At 27.2% G+C, this 14,878-nt stretch overlaps 1 long non-coding RNA gene across 2 annotated transcripts in view; it reads left to right on the forward strand.

The window, feature by feature from the left end:
- LOC127279917 (uncharacterized) overlaps positions 1-8,864 on the forward strand; it is a 34,355-nt gene extending 25,491 nt beyond the window's left edge. For both annotated transcript variants that reach the window (XR_007842743.1, XR_007842744.1), the window contains 4 exons: positions 6,726-6,927; positions 7,819-7,984; positions 8,341-8,440; positions 8,540-8,864. This is a non-coding gene — a long non-coding RNA (uncharacterized LOC127279917). The remainder of the gene's footprint in view (positions 1-6,725; positions 6,928-7,818; positions 7,985-8,340; positions 8,441-8,539) is intronic.
- Positions 8,865-14,878: the final 6,014 nt, after the last annotated feature.

Raw genomic sequence — 14,878 nt, forward strand, 5'->3', positions numbered from 1 at the left:
CTTAATTAACAATTGGCTAACATTGCAATTGTTTATCAAATATTCTCTAAAAAAATAGTTCATATTAGGCTCGTTGGATTCAGAATTAAGTCAGCTTTTAATTTATAGCTTCAGAATTACAATAATTTTGTTTGTTTATAAAAATATATCATTTTTTTATTAACCATAATTAAATAATTAATAAATATGTCGAAAGTTGAGAAAAAATAAATTTTAATATTTTTTGTGTTGAAACTATACATTTAAAACTCTCTTATCCCTTTAAGGTACGAATTAATAATCGCAAAACCATCCTTTAGTCATATATAATTTTTACATTTTTAAGGTCGCTGATTACGAATCCGTTGCCGGTTTTTCAAAATTTAATATGGGGGAATAATTTTAAAAAATGGCTCGAAAATCGTTACTTGGGGTTTTTGGGATCGCTGATTACAAATCTGATGTTACTTTTTCAAAAATTAAACTAGCGGAACCAGTACAGCAAATAAATTTTTTTAAATTTGACAGTTTTGCCTGAAACTTGTTATTCAGGGGTTTTCAGTGTCGCTGATTAAGAATCTGATATTAGTAAATTGAATAGATTTTTAATTTTTCTGTCCGCCATATTGGATCTAACATTTTCAATTTTGAAAAACACCTAATTCGTAATTAGTGACAAAAAACCCCCGAGTTAGAAGTTTTAACCGAACTGCATTTGATTTTCAAAAAGTCGTCCGCCATATTGGATCCGCCATTTTGAATTTTTAAAAACTGGCACCAAATTCGTTATGAGAGACCCGGAAAACCCGAAAATAACATGTTTTAAGTAAATTTTTTAAATTATTAAAAATTTGTCGATCAAATATTAATTTCTTATAATTTTTTTAACGCACACATTTTCAATAAAAGTTATTGTAATTTTTATGAAACTATAATTAAAACTTGTTTAGTTCGAAGTTGAAAAATTTCTGTTTCAAAAGTGACATTTCTTCTTTATCGACATATAATAATATGTCATAATCAAAGTTTAATTCAGTTTTTGAAATTCTTTTCAATCATTTTCAATTCTTTGTTTCTTTAACTTCAATAGTTTTTTTTTTGTAAAACTTTTAAATTTATGTGGCAGATTATTTACATTTATAGATATGCAGTGAGAAAATCTCCGTTTGATTCTTATTTTTGTCACTTTTTAATTTTCATAAATGTAATTAAATGGAAAAGAAATTTTGAAAAAGATATTTCTGAATTACTTGTAGAAGTAACAAACGTCTGCGTTGTCTCCTCATCAAAATTATCATGGACGTTTTTTAATTGTCCGCTTTCAATTCTAAAAAAATTTAATGTGTCAAATTTGGAACATTCTTCTTTTTAATTATTTAATATTGTGTACGATAATTGCTCATTTGTCTAGACATTGGAAATTGGTTTATCAAATCATCATAATATATTGCTCCAATATTAAGAAAATATCCTCTTTTTAAAAAATTATTAACTTCAAGCAGTTTTCTAAAACAAAATTTCTAAGAAACTTTTCAAAAACAATATTATTAATAATTCAAAATTTTTAATATAACTTAATTTACTGATAGACGCAACTTTATGTTATTTTTAGTCTAATTAATTAATATTAATTATAAAATTGTTTATAGGACATTTAAAAAAATAATACTATAAATAAATGGCTCACATGATAGAAAGGAAAAAGTAAAAAATTTATAAAATACATACATTTCAAAATTCTTGTTGACCCTTTTAATAGTGTCTGGTGTTGAAACATGGGCTGATGATTTTTCAATATCACTTTCAGAATCGGTACCACTAAACTGCGAACTTCCAGTTTTATTGATCTACTACTTCATTATTAATAATTCGTCTGAAATGACGTGTTGAGTAACCACATAATCGTGGTCTCCTTTTTCGTCTTGGATGAAACATGACTTTCGTTTCAGCTCGCGTTTTTCACGTTGCTGAATCTTATTTACCTTCCTCCTCTTAGCAGTAGGTTCTTGTTTGAATTTTCAGCAACTACAAAAATTATTAATGTAGAATATCTGTAATGAAAAGAGTTTAATTTATATGTTAATTAATAAGTACTTTAATAAAGAAAGGAGGGAACTGTAATGACGAGCGTCATTTTCTAAAGCAATTTTTAGAGATAATGCAATCAAGATATTAAGATCAATCTTTTTAAATTTTTTATATTCTATCATAAATCAAGTTTTGTAACCATTTTTTAATTATTTCAATATAATTTTATCACATCAATAGAAAATATTATTTTACATAAATTAAAATAATAAATTCTAATTGAAAATTAACATTTAATTTTTTATTTTTCTCCAAATTAAAAAAATTTTATAAAAATAATTTATTTAATAATTCATTTATAACCCTAGAATGAAAAACTTGAGTGGTTATGCACCCGACGCAAAATGCAAAAAATTTCTATTTTTTATAGATAGTTTTTACAATTGCTTTCACATTTCTTATCACTTTATTAAAAAATTTACAGTATACCATCGTCTTCCTTACTGAAAAACAAAAAAAATTAACTATACTAAACTCGTAAAAAGCGCAACAATTCGAAAAATGTTGTATACAAAAGTTGTAGGTCTCAAAAGAACACACATTTTATGTCGTATACATTTTCACCCAAACTGATTAGTTTTTGAGAAAAGTTCAAAAAACTTCGAATACCATTGACAAAAGAAGTTGTCCGCGTTACGTTTTTACTCGCGTAGAGTTTTGTTCGCTTGTATTTTAAAAAAATCTTGGCGAGAGGGGTAGGTTATGGGGGAAATTGATCTGCGACAAAAAAAGTTATGCAGCATACGGCCGCGTTGCGTTTTTCCTCGCGTATAGCTTTGCTCGTTTGCATTTTGATACATGTCACTGATGGGGTAACGAGAATTCATGAAGAATGCAAAAAACTTTGCTATATCTTCATGAATTTCTTGTCCTTAGCCGAGTCATTGGTAACTCGTTTTCTACATTTTTTCCAAATATCGGCGCGCCCCTTTTCACTCCACGCTTTCCACTCTTTTTCCATTCGCTCTCTCCTCTTTCGCCTTACGGCCCATCTCTATTCATCCTTGCACCTCCCACTCTTAACGCGACAGGCCCTTTGCTTTCCTCGCGCCACTTCTTTTAACCTTCTGTTCGCCGGATACTTTTCCGAGCCGAATTTTCAATTATTTATTTAAATAAAAGGTTATGTTCGAAGTTAGATGTGGTTTTTATATCTTGTAGATCATTTATAGCATAATTTATTATAAATAATTATTGTATCATAATAAATTATTATTAACTAATTATTAATTATAATTGTTATTGCAATAATTATTATTATTAATATTATATATTATATATTATTATATTTATTATTATTATTAATTATTATTTGTTAATTGTTAATAGTGGATATTATTGTTATAGTGATTTATAATTTATAATGTTGTATATATATATGTGTGTGTGTTTAATACGGATAATATTACATTGTTAACTTATAGTAAATATGTAATATGTTACACATACATATCCGTATTTGCAACATATTATATTAATAAACTATATTTTAATATAATAATATTATTATCATATATCCCACTTATTAAGTAAGATATTAATTTTATTAATTGTTAATTAGATATATTAATTAGGTTAATTAGGAATGGTTAAGCAGGGATATGAGAGAATCTTGAAGATAGAGCAAGTCTCGCAAAAAGACGCGCAACTTGACCCTTGGCTCAAGCGAAACGCGTGAACCGTACGCGCATTCAGATTGCGTCGAGAGTAAGAAACGCGAACGCTGATTTTTGCCCTCTCTCACTTGGAGTTGGCTTTCCTCCCCTGCCTAGCCTGACCTACCGCTAACACTACTCAATAGTTAGAAAAATTCTGAGTTGTTGGACTTAGAAAAATTTCTAGTCATCGAACTTAGAAATTTTTCCGAATCTCCGACTTAGAATATTTCTTCGATATTGGTACTTAGAAATTTTCGCCCTTGTGGGACTTAAACTTTTTCGACACACTGTACTTTTAAAATAAACGATCACTCATACATTGACTCGTTTCAATCAACGCTACCCCCCCCCTCCGACTCTAACGTTTTACACTTTCAGACGCAAAACATTCTACGTATCGAGTTGGTTTCCTCTCGATACTAGAGCCTTTCTAAACTCATTGTTGAGCTGGCTTTCCTCTCAACAATCCAAAATCGAGCTGGTTTCCTCTCGAATTGGCTTACGACCGAGCTGGTTTCCTCTCGGAACTACTACACACACACGGTATCGAGTTGGTTTCCTCTCGATACCTATCTACACATACTATATTGAGCTGGTTTCCTCTCAATATCAGTATATTACACACAATACCGAGCTGGTTTTCCTCTCGGCTACACTACACATACACAGTGTCGAGTTGGTTTTCCTCTCACACATCACTACTATATCGAGTTGGTTTTCCGCTCAATAGTAGTATATTGTGCGACATAGTACCGAGCTGGTTTTCCTCTCGGATACATTACACACACACGGTATCAAGTTTGTTTCCTCTCGATACCTAGCTACACATACTATATTAAGCTGGTTTCCTCTCAATATCAGTATATTACACATAATACCGAGCTGGTTTCCTCTCGGAACTACTACATACACCGGATCGAGTTGGTTTCCTCTCGATATTGGAGTACAAACTACTTTCTCTTTTTTAAAAAATTAAACAATCAAACAATCGCTCTTCTTTTCTTTACCCAACTTTAATGAATTTAAAGTTACTTTGCCACTATTTCGCTGTACCTTTGAATACTGCCCATTGGTTATGAAGCAAAATAGATTTGGCCGTTGCCCAGTTACTCCCTCTACAGTGACCGGTGTCAATTTTAAAGAAACCTTGGCGAGAGGGGTCGGATACGGCCGAAAGTATTCTGCAGACAAAGTCGGGTGGGATCCAAATTTCTCTCTAGTTATGATGTGCACTGTTTTTCCATCATTTTTGATTGGTTTTTTTCTTTTTTCTCGCAGAATAATCACTTTTGGTAAAAAAATTGTATATTCTTTTGAGACCTACAACTTTTGTCTAAAACATTTTTAGAAATTTTGCGTTTTTTACGATTAATTGCAAAAAACCGTAATTTTATTGTTTTCACCATGATAATCAATTATGCGCCAATTTTCACTATAATTTTCGTAATCTGCGCATCAAAATACGAGTCATAATACTTCTCGCACAGATTCATCTGAGTCTTCTCACACGGAAGGTAATAGCTATTTCCTAAGTAGTAAAAGTAACTAAATTAAAAATTATAGTAACATTAAAATGTCCGCTTCAAAGAGAGGGACCGGTGAAATTTCAACTCATCGAAATTAATGTTGTCAAGGGGTGTCAATTTTTTCATACCTTTATTTGGGATATAAAATTATTGTAAATTTTCAAAATAAAAAAAATATTTTTGTCTATTTTAGAAGACAAATCATGAAAGAAGTTTACAAAAAAATTACCGATGAAAAATAATTAAAATTGCAGAAGTTGAATTTAAAGAATAATTGATAAAATTTAAACCAAACATAATTGGTTTGATTTAGGGGTAACAATTTTTTTAAAATTATTTTAAAACCTGAAATCATACTTCACTACGAAAAATTAAAAGCAGCAATTTTTAAAAATGTTACAATGTTTTTTATTTATTAGAAATTTTATTTTTTGAAAAAATTGAATTTTTTAAAATTCAAATAATGAAATTAAAAAAAATAAAAATAATAAAAATTGAGATATTAGTTTAAAATTTCCGATTTTTAAAAATTTTAAGTTCTATTTAATAAATTATTAATGAATTAATTATTTTTCGATTTCACATAGTATATTACAGTTTTAAATATTCAATATTAACAAAAAATAGACAACCTTAAACAGCCTTAATTTCAAAAGGTTGAAATTTCAGCTTTTCCTCCCCTTAAGGTAAAATTACTTATAATATTGAGATAATACGGAGTTAAAACTTGAAACTACTAATCGAAAGGGTTAACCAACGAACCAATCTGACATATTGAAATTTTAGGTTATTCACAAGTTATAAAAATATACAGATTTTTAAAGATTTTATATTTCTGAAAAATTTTAAACTACCAATATTTAAGTTGGTTTATTGGATAAAACGTTAAATTTGTGGAAGTTAGTTTCAGAGTACGATTCCATCTAACTTGCGGTTTCTTTTTAAAGAAAAACAAAAAATAATGCGGTTCGATTTTATGTATAAATGAATTATTTTTGTATCAGAAAATTTAAAATGGGGACTTTTTTTACAAATTGATTGATTGATCCAATACGTCAGATGATTATTTAAAAAATCATTGCATTTTTTTAAAAAATGGGTTTCTAAGGATTTTTGAAGTCGATGATTACAAATCTAAAGTCAGATTCTTAAAATTTTGAAAAATTATAAATGGTTGAAATACATTATTTTAAGAATAAAAAACCCCTTTTTCACCACGATTTCCCCAACTTAGGGCTATTATGGTACAAATTTTCAGTTAACATAACTGAGATAATTATTTTTTCTAAAGATAAACAATTTTTTCTGATAAAATTTTGTGAAAATATTTAAAAGGGTGTCAACAATATACCTTAAAACATTTTTTTATAAAAATTGGAATTTTGTTTAATCATAGAACCCAGAATTCCGATTTTTTAACATATTAGCCCCGGATGACGGTATTTATTAATAAAACATATTTTACATTCTTCAGGTCCAAAAATTGATCAACAAACAATAAAAAAATAAATGCTATGTATGTAATGATGAAATCGATTGCTGAAAAATCAGAAAGCAGTCCTGTAATTCAAAATTTTTTTGACGATGAAGAGCTAAGAATATTTCCAGTTACAAATAAAGAGCAACTTACGGATGCTGAAGAAAAAATGAAATCAAGACGTTTTCGTGATAAAGTTGTAAGTTATTAATAGTTATTAATATAAAAAGTATATTTAATTGTACCAAAATCAATAAAAATGTGATAATCGACTTTTTTATCTAAAGGTCTAATTAATCCATTTAGCTCTTAATGTCTACTCTATAAAATAATTATAATAAAAAATTTTTATTTTTTTTTAAATTAAAAATTGCGCCTCCACAATGGGCGCCATAATACTTAAAAAAATGAAAAGTAACAAAAAATGAAATATTTTTCTATCATTATTGACTAAACTTAAGGTAAAATTAACATTGATAACGAAATATTGTTAGCGAATAATATTTATCAATGTGTTAAATAATTCTTTAAATAGTGTTAAATGGAAATTGCTATTTGAAAATCATTAATTTCTGGAAAAAGTCCGTTTTTCTGTCGCCGTTCTTACTGTAGTTGGAATAGATTTTAAATGTCGAATTGATACCCAATATTATTTAACAATATTATTAACAATTTGTATAAACAAATTACAAATTATCAACAATTAAAAAAAAGCTGATATTTTGACACAGAATCTTTTATAATAGTGTCAATAAATCTTGAAGTTCAAATTATTTCTCTAATATTATTTTTTAAATCTTTTAATCAATACTCATAAACAATTTTATAAATAAATTGTTATTTCTAAGTCATTAATGGATGAAAAAAATTAATTTTTTGGTTTCTTCGCAATGTTAGATATTTTGTTTTTTTCGATAAGACTTAAAACATAAGACTTAAGGCATAAGATCTACGGACGGACCCACGAGTCTCGCTATAAGGGTTGTAGCCTGCGTGCCAAGAAACCTAAAAACGGATATTCAGGGCTAAATGAGTTAAATGTTTAAGGCAAATATTATTATATACTTCATTAATTAAAGTTCTTTTTTAGATTAATGCTCTTTGTTCAATTGGAAGAAGCCATTCCCTTAAAATCACAATAAAAAACAAGCTAGATGAACTTCTTACGTATGAGTTAGGGAAAAATTATACATTTTTGGGTAGACTAAGAAAGAAGCCAGCTTTCAAGCCTCTGAAAATAAACCTCCTTGTATTCAGTAAGTGTAAAACTATTATTATAATACTAATAATTTACTAATAAAAGTAATAATTTAGTAATAATTTACTATAGATTACCAGTAATACTAATAATAATAATTCTATAATGAATTTTATAATTATTATTACACAATTTGTATATCTAAAAAATTAGTGAAATATTGTTGCAACGTTGATTATATTTTCTATGAAATAATATTGAAAAAAATGTTTATTATTAAATTTTCATATAAGTATATTTAATTAAAAATTACAATTAAGTAAAGATAAATTAAAATGTAATATTCATCTGTTTAAAAACCATTGTTTAGAATATTAATCTATAAATTTTTATCCTTATTTATTGTTATTTTAGAGGCAGTCAGAGAAATAATACCTAATGTAGGTAGAGAGGAGGTGTATGTTGGAATTAAAAGCTGGTTACACCAATGATGCAACAGACATCATCGTTTATTGTGAGTTATATATACTTCATTTTAGATAGAAAAAATAATTATTAATTTCTAAATGTATTAACTTCCCTGAATAAGTGTTAAATTATTTTTATTTTCTAGGGAAAAAAAGAAAACGAAGTGACATTAGAAGAGGAAATTGAAAGTATCCATTCGGAAGAAGAATAATTTATTAATAATTAATTTACTTCAAGAAGAAGAAAGAAATAAAAATAGTTTTCTTTTTTTCAAAAATCAAAAATTTATTTTATTGTTATATCGTCATCTCGTTTTGTTAATTATTAAAAAAAATATTATTTTAAATTAATAATTTTATTTTATCCCTTTGTTCCATTATTCATTACACAGGCACACAAAAAAAAAGTTGTCTGTTTCTTGAACTAGACATATATTTCCTATAGTATTTTGGACCGCTGAAACCGAATCTGAGCTCAGAATTGCTCCATCATTTCGGAGATAAAAAATAAATCAACTTATTTTTTAAAAAAACCGAATTTTACATCTACGAAACTTTGCTCCACTAACTCAAAAACAAAGCCAGCATTGATCCAGCACCCCCTAAATTTTTTTAATTGAAAAAACTACCCCTAATCTAAAGAATCAAATTCAGGAGATAAAACAGTAAAATATCTGATTGACAAATTTTATAACCAGAAATTTTTACTCCAGCAATGCAGAAACAAAGCCAGAAATGCTCCCTCACCCCCTAAATTTTTTTTAAATCGAAATACCACCCTCAAATAGTAAAATTCAAATTTAAGAAGTAAAAAAATATTATATTACCGGCTTTTTTAAATACAGAACCTAACATGTATGTAGTTTTGCTCTACTAACTCAAAAAATAAAGCCAGCATTGATCCATTACCCTCTGAATTTTTTTAAATGGAAACAACTACCCCTAAAATCTGAAGAATAAAATTCAGGAGGTAAAACAATAAAATAAGTGATTAAAAAATTTTATAACCAGGTATTTTTACTCCATCAAGGCAGAAACAAAGCCAGAAATACTCCCTCACCCTCTAAATTTTTTTTAAATCGCAAAACCACCCTTAAATAGTAAAATTCAAATTTAAGAAGTAAAAAAATATTATATTACCGGATTTTTTAAATACAGAACCTAACATGTATGTAGTTTTGCTCTACTAACTCAAAAAATAAAGCCAGCATTGATACATTACCCTCTGAATTTTTTTAAATGGAAAAAACTACCCCTAAAATCTGAAGATTCAAATTCAGGAGGTAAAACAATAAAATAACTGATTAAAAAATTTTATAATTAGGTATTTTTACTCCAGCAAGGCAGAAACAAAGCCAGAAATACTCAAAAAAAAGCCAGCATTGATCCATCACACTCTGAATTTTTTTAATAAAAAAAACTACCCTTAATCTGAAGAATCAAACTTAGGAGGTAAAACAATAAAATAACTGATTAAAAAAGTTTATAACCAGGTATTTTTACTCCAGCAATGAGCAGTTCTGGCTTTGTTTCCGCATTGCTGGAGTAAAAATACCTGGTTATAAACTTTTTTAATCAGTTATTTTATTGTTTTACCTCCTGAATTTGATTCTTCAGATTAGGGGTAGTTTTTTCCATTTAAAAAAAATTCAGAGGGTGATGGATCAATGCTGGCTTTATTTTTTGAGTTAGTAGAGCAAAACTACATACATGTTAGGTTCTGTATTTAAAAAAGCCGGTAATATAATATTTTTTTACTTCTTAAATTTGAATTTTACTATTTAAGGGTGGTTTTGCGATTTAAAAAAATTTTAGAGGGTGAGGGAGTATTTCTGGTTTTGTTTCTGCCTTGCTGCAGTAAAAATACCTGGTTATAAAATTTTTTAATCAGTTATTTTATTGTTTTACCTCCTGAATTTGATTCTTCAGATTAGGGGTAATTTTTTCCATTTAAAAAAATTCAGAGGGTGATGGATCAATGCTGGCTTTATTTTTTGAGTTAGTAGAGCAAAACTACATACATGTTAGGTTCTGTATTTAAAAAAGCCGGTAATATAATATTTTTTTACTTCTTAAATTTGAATTTTACTATTTAAGGGTGGTTTTGCGATTTAAAAAAAATTTAGAGGGTGAGGGAGTATTTCTGGCTTTGTTTCTGCCTTGATGGAGTAAAAATACCTGGTTATAAAATTTTTTAATCAGTTATTTTATTGTTTTACCTCCTGAATTTGATTCTTCAGATTAGGGGTAATTTTTTCCATTTAAATAAATTCAGAGGGTGATGGATCAATGCTGGCTTTATTTTTTGCGTTAGTAGAGCAAAACTACATACATGTTAGGTTCTGTATTTAAAAAAGCCGGTAATATTATATTTTTTTACTTCTTAAATTTGAATTTTACTATTTAAGGGTGATTTTTCGATTTAAAAAAAATTTAGAGGGTAAGGGAGTATTTCTGGCTTTGTTTCTGCCTTGCTGGAGTAAAAATTTCTGGTTATAAAATTTGTCAATCAGTTATTTTATTGTTTTATCTCCTGAATTTGATTCTTCAGATTAGGGGTAGTTTTTTCCATTTAAAAAAATTCAGAGGGTGATGGATCAATGCTGGCTTCATTTTTTGAGTTAGTAGAGCAAAACTACATACATGTAAGATTCTGTATTTAAAAAAAGCCGGTAATATAATATTTTTTTACTTCTTAAATTTGAATTTTACTATTTAAGGGTGGTTTTTCGATTTAAAAAAAATTTAGAGGGTGAGGGAGTATTTCTGGCTTTGTTTCTGCCTTGCTGGAGTATAATTTTCTGGTTATAAAATTTGTCAATCAGTTATTTTATTGTTTTATCTCCTGAATTTTATTCTTCAGATTAGGGGTAGTTTTTTCAATTAAAAAAATTCAGGGGGTGCTGGATCAATGCTGGCTTTGTTTTTGAGTTAGTGGAGCAAAGTTTCGTAGATGTAAAATTCGGTTTTCTTAAAATATAAGTTGATTTATTTTTTATCTCCGAAGTGTGAATTTGTCCGTTTAAGGGTGGTTTTGGTCGATTTAAAAAAAACTGAGGGTGATGGAGCAATTCTGAGCTCAGATTCGGTTTTAGCGGCCCAAAATACTATAGGAAATATATGTCTAGTTCAAGAAACAGACAACTTTTTTTTTTTGTGTGCCTGTGTAATTGAACGCAGTAAACGGTGGACCATTTTACAAAATTTGGTCAGCTGGAGGTACTTTAATCATTCAGTAAGTTAATTTTAATTTAAATGTTTATAAATAAATTAATTTATAAAAATAATAAATTGAAGTTTTTATAAATTGGAATTGCTAAATGTTTTTAGAAATTCCAGACAATAGTTGAATTTTAGATAATTTTTCAATTTAAAAATATTTTTAGTTATTAAATTTTATAAGAGCTAAATTAAAATTTTCTCTTTTTATTTTTCATTAAATTTTTTAATAATAATTATTTTTTAGTTGTAATTTGTTTACAGAGGTCTATTAATTTGAATATATTCTACTGTTGGATTACTTTATTGAATTTTTAAACGAAATTTTTAAATGAACATTATTTCCTTAGTTTAAGGGCCTGTTTTTAATTCAATTTTGTTGTACTTTGTTTTATTTTTTATTATAGGTTGAAGCTTTGCCAGATTTGACAACTGCAAATTCTTCTATTTGGTTCTTCACCCCAGATAAAAGGAAATTTATTTTAAAAAATACTTAAAAGAATAATAATTTGATTATTATTCTTATTTAATTTATAAATAAACAATTTAATAAATATATAACATGATAATATTAAAATAAAAAATTCCTCAGTGTGTCTTTCGAATGATGTAAAATTTTTTTTTTGAAATTAAAAATTTTATAAATTTTTTTACCAAAAAAAAATATTTTTATCTTTTTAAACTTTATTTGTTTAATCTTTTATGCCTAAAATATTTATGAAAAAAAGCAGTTTACAAAGTACAAATATTTCTACAACACGAAATAAAGTTTCAAACATTTTATACATTTATTGTCACATTTATTCATTTAATTTCTAAACGTCCTTTCAAAAGCGGATATGGGCAAATCCACAGAACTGGCCGATTTTTACTTATCAAGATGAAAATTTTCCAAATAGCAAGCACACCTTTTATTTATGGTTTACTTTCTTTAAAATATATTCAAGAACAATTATCTTCTTGCGTGATTCATTTTATTTTAATGCCGTTTGAGTTAAAAGCCAAAAACGAAAATATTATTTTTCTTCTGGAAATTATAATTAAAAATGGCATTTCTTTGTTTTTTTTTATATATTATTTGAAATATGTGCAAAACATTTTGAATAATAAAATATGATAAAATACAAATAATTAATTTTTTAATTATCAAAAATAAATTATTTATATTTTATCATATTTTATTATATATTTTATTTATTAGCATTTAATTTTTTATTTCTGTAAATTAAATTGTTTACTTACTAATTTTGATATTAACTATTTTAACCAACAAACTGACATTATAGACATCGATTTTGATATAACTTTGAAAATAAAACAAATGAAAGGATAATTCATTTTTCACGATTAACTAGTTAAATTTCGATAAATTTTTTTTTATTTTTAATTTTTAGACGTTATAAATTGAAAATATAATTTGGCGTTTGCATACAAGAATTATAATAATGCCTTTATATAATCACACATGTTTTCAACTCATCATATTTTATCCTGTAGTTGTGCTACTGAAAAAAGGCTAAGTTGAAAATGGTTCACGCTTAAACATAGAGTGATAATTATTGGAATATTTTCTTTAATTCTGATTGCACTCTATTCTATGATACATACATTTGTTCGTCTGTTCACAAGCAATAAGCTCCAATTTGAAAAATTCAAATCGAATAATCGCCGCAAAAGATGTTTACAAAAATGTATAGACATTTCATTATTATAAAATAATGAGTAACGCTACTTTCAACGACTATCATTTCTTTTTATTTAAGAGTGCATATTTTTTATTACTTTCAAAACATTCTTCAATAAGTAAACTATAATTCACCACAGTTTGGAATTGTTCGGATCTATGCCGAACAAGTTATACCTGTAAGAATTAAAATTTATACCTGGAGTAACACCGTAAATTTCATTTTTTAAGTTACTTAATTCGATTTTATTTTTTATAAAAGACTAGCAGGTTCACATTTATTCAATTTTTTTATTTCAATAGGTCCTCAGAGATATTACAAAATGGTTGAAGTATGAAAATAATTAATATAATACTTCTAAAATATAAAAATATGTGAGTAACATGAAATCGGCCGGTTCTGTGGATTTGCCCATATGTTCATAAATTGCATTTCCTATTATTTAGTATAAAAATATCTTGTGCAAATGGTTCAATTAAAAAAGTTAAAGATAAAATAAAAAAATGAAATTAAAAAATTTAAATATGGCTATTTTTTAATTATTATTTAAATAATTATTTTTTAATTGAAGAAAAAATTATTTTTATGGCCTACGGCGAGAATTTTCTGTAGCATCAAGTTTGCAGCTAGCTTACTATTCGACCTTACATCAATCTTACAGCAAGCTTATGATGCAAACTTGCCGAGCAAACTTGCGGCAATGTTACCGTGCAACATTGCTGCAAGCTTGTGGTGCAACCTTGACATAAGCTTGTAGCAAGCTTACTGTGACTAAATAGTGACAGTTCCTAATTTAATGAAATGTTTTATCGTATATGACAGTAAAATTTCTTTTACGGCTGGTTTATGATAATATATATGTTTCTGTATTATAGTTTAAAAAATTTCCTTAGAGTTCTCGTATTAACGTGTGCCAAACAATAGCTCTGCAACATCAATTGAATTTAAATTATCGTTTCTTGAGTAAAAAAGTCTATCCAGTTAAATACTAATTAATTCGATTTCTAATCATGCATAAATTCTTTCAGAAGTTGGCGACTATTCAATTTAGAAGTGTCAAAATTAAAATTCAATGTTTGTTAATATTGTATAAGGGTGATTCTCCACGAAGCGTACGAAGCATGTCCTTTGTGTTTTTAAGAAATAAATTGTACAAATTGTAATGAATCCAACGTCAAAAAGTAACTTTAATATATTACATAAAATATTATTTTTTTAAATCAAATTAAAAAGCCAACCTGCAATGGAGAATCCTGTTCCTAGTGTCATTTACGAGACAAAAATAAATATGTTTAGCAATATCCTTATCCTTATCCTTATCCTTATCCTTATATTATATTAAAAAGATTGTTCGTAGGTCGTCGTCGTCGTTGCCCTTACCGATATCTTCGATATATATAAAGATATATATGGGTCATTCCACGTGAAAAGGCAAATGGATTTGTCCACTCGTGGTTTAAAGCAATCGCAAAGTCTTAGGACTTAAAATTTATCATTTTTTATGTAGAATCGAATACCGAGTGGCTGATTTTAAAATTTTCAAAATGGCGGCCACCACAGGCTGGAATGTGACGTAAAAAA

Source organism: Leptopilina boulardi, unplaced genomic scaffold (assembly GCF_019393585.1).
Source record: "Leptopilina boulardi isolate dan_hultmark-lab unplaced genomic scaffold, ZJU_Lbou_2.1 LbouV2_224, whole genome shotgun sequence".
Lineage (NCBI taxonomy): Eukaryota > Metazoa > Arthropoda > Insecta > Hymenoptera > Figitidae > Leptopilina > Leptopilina boulardi.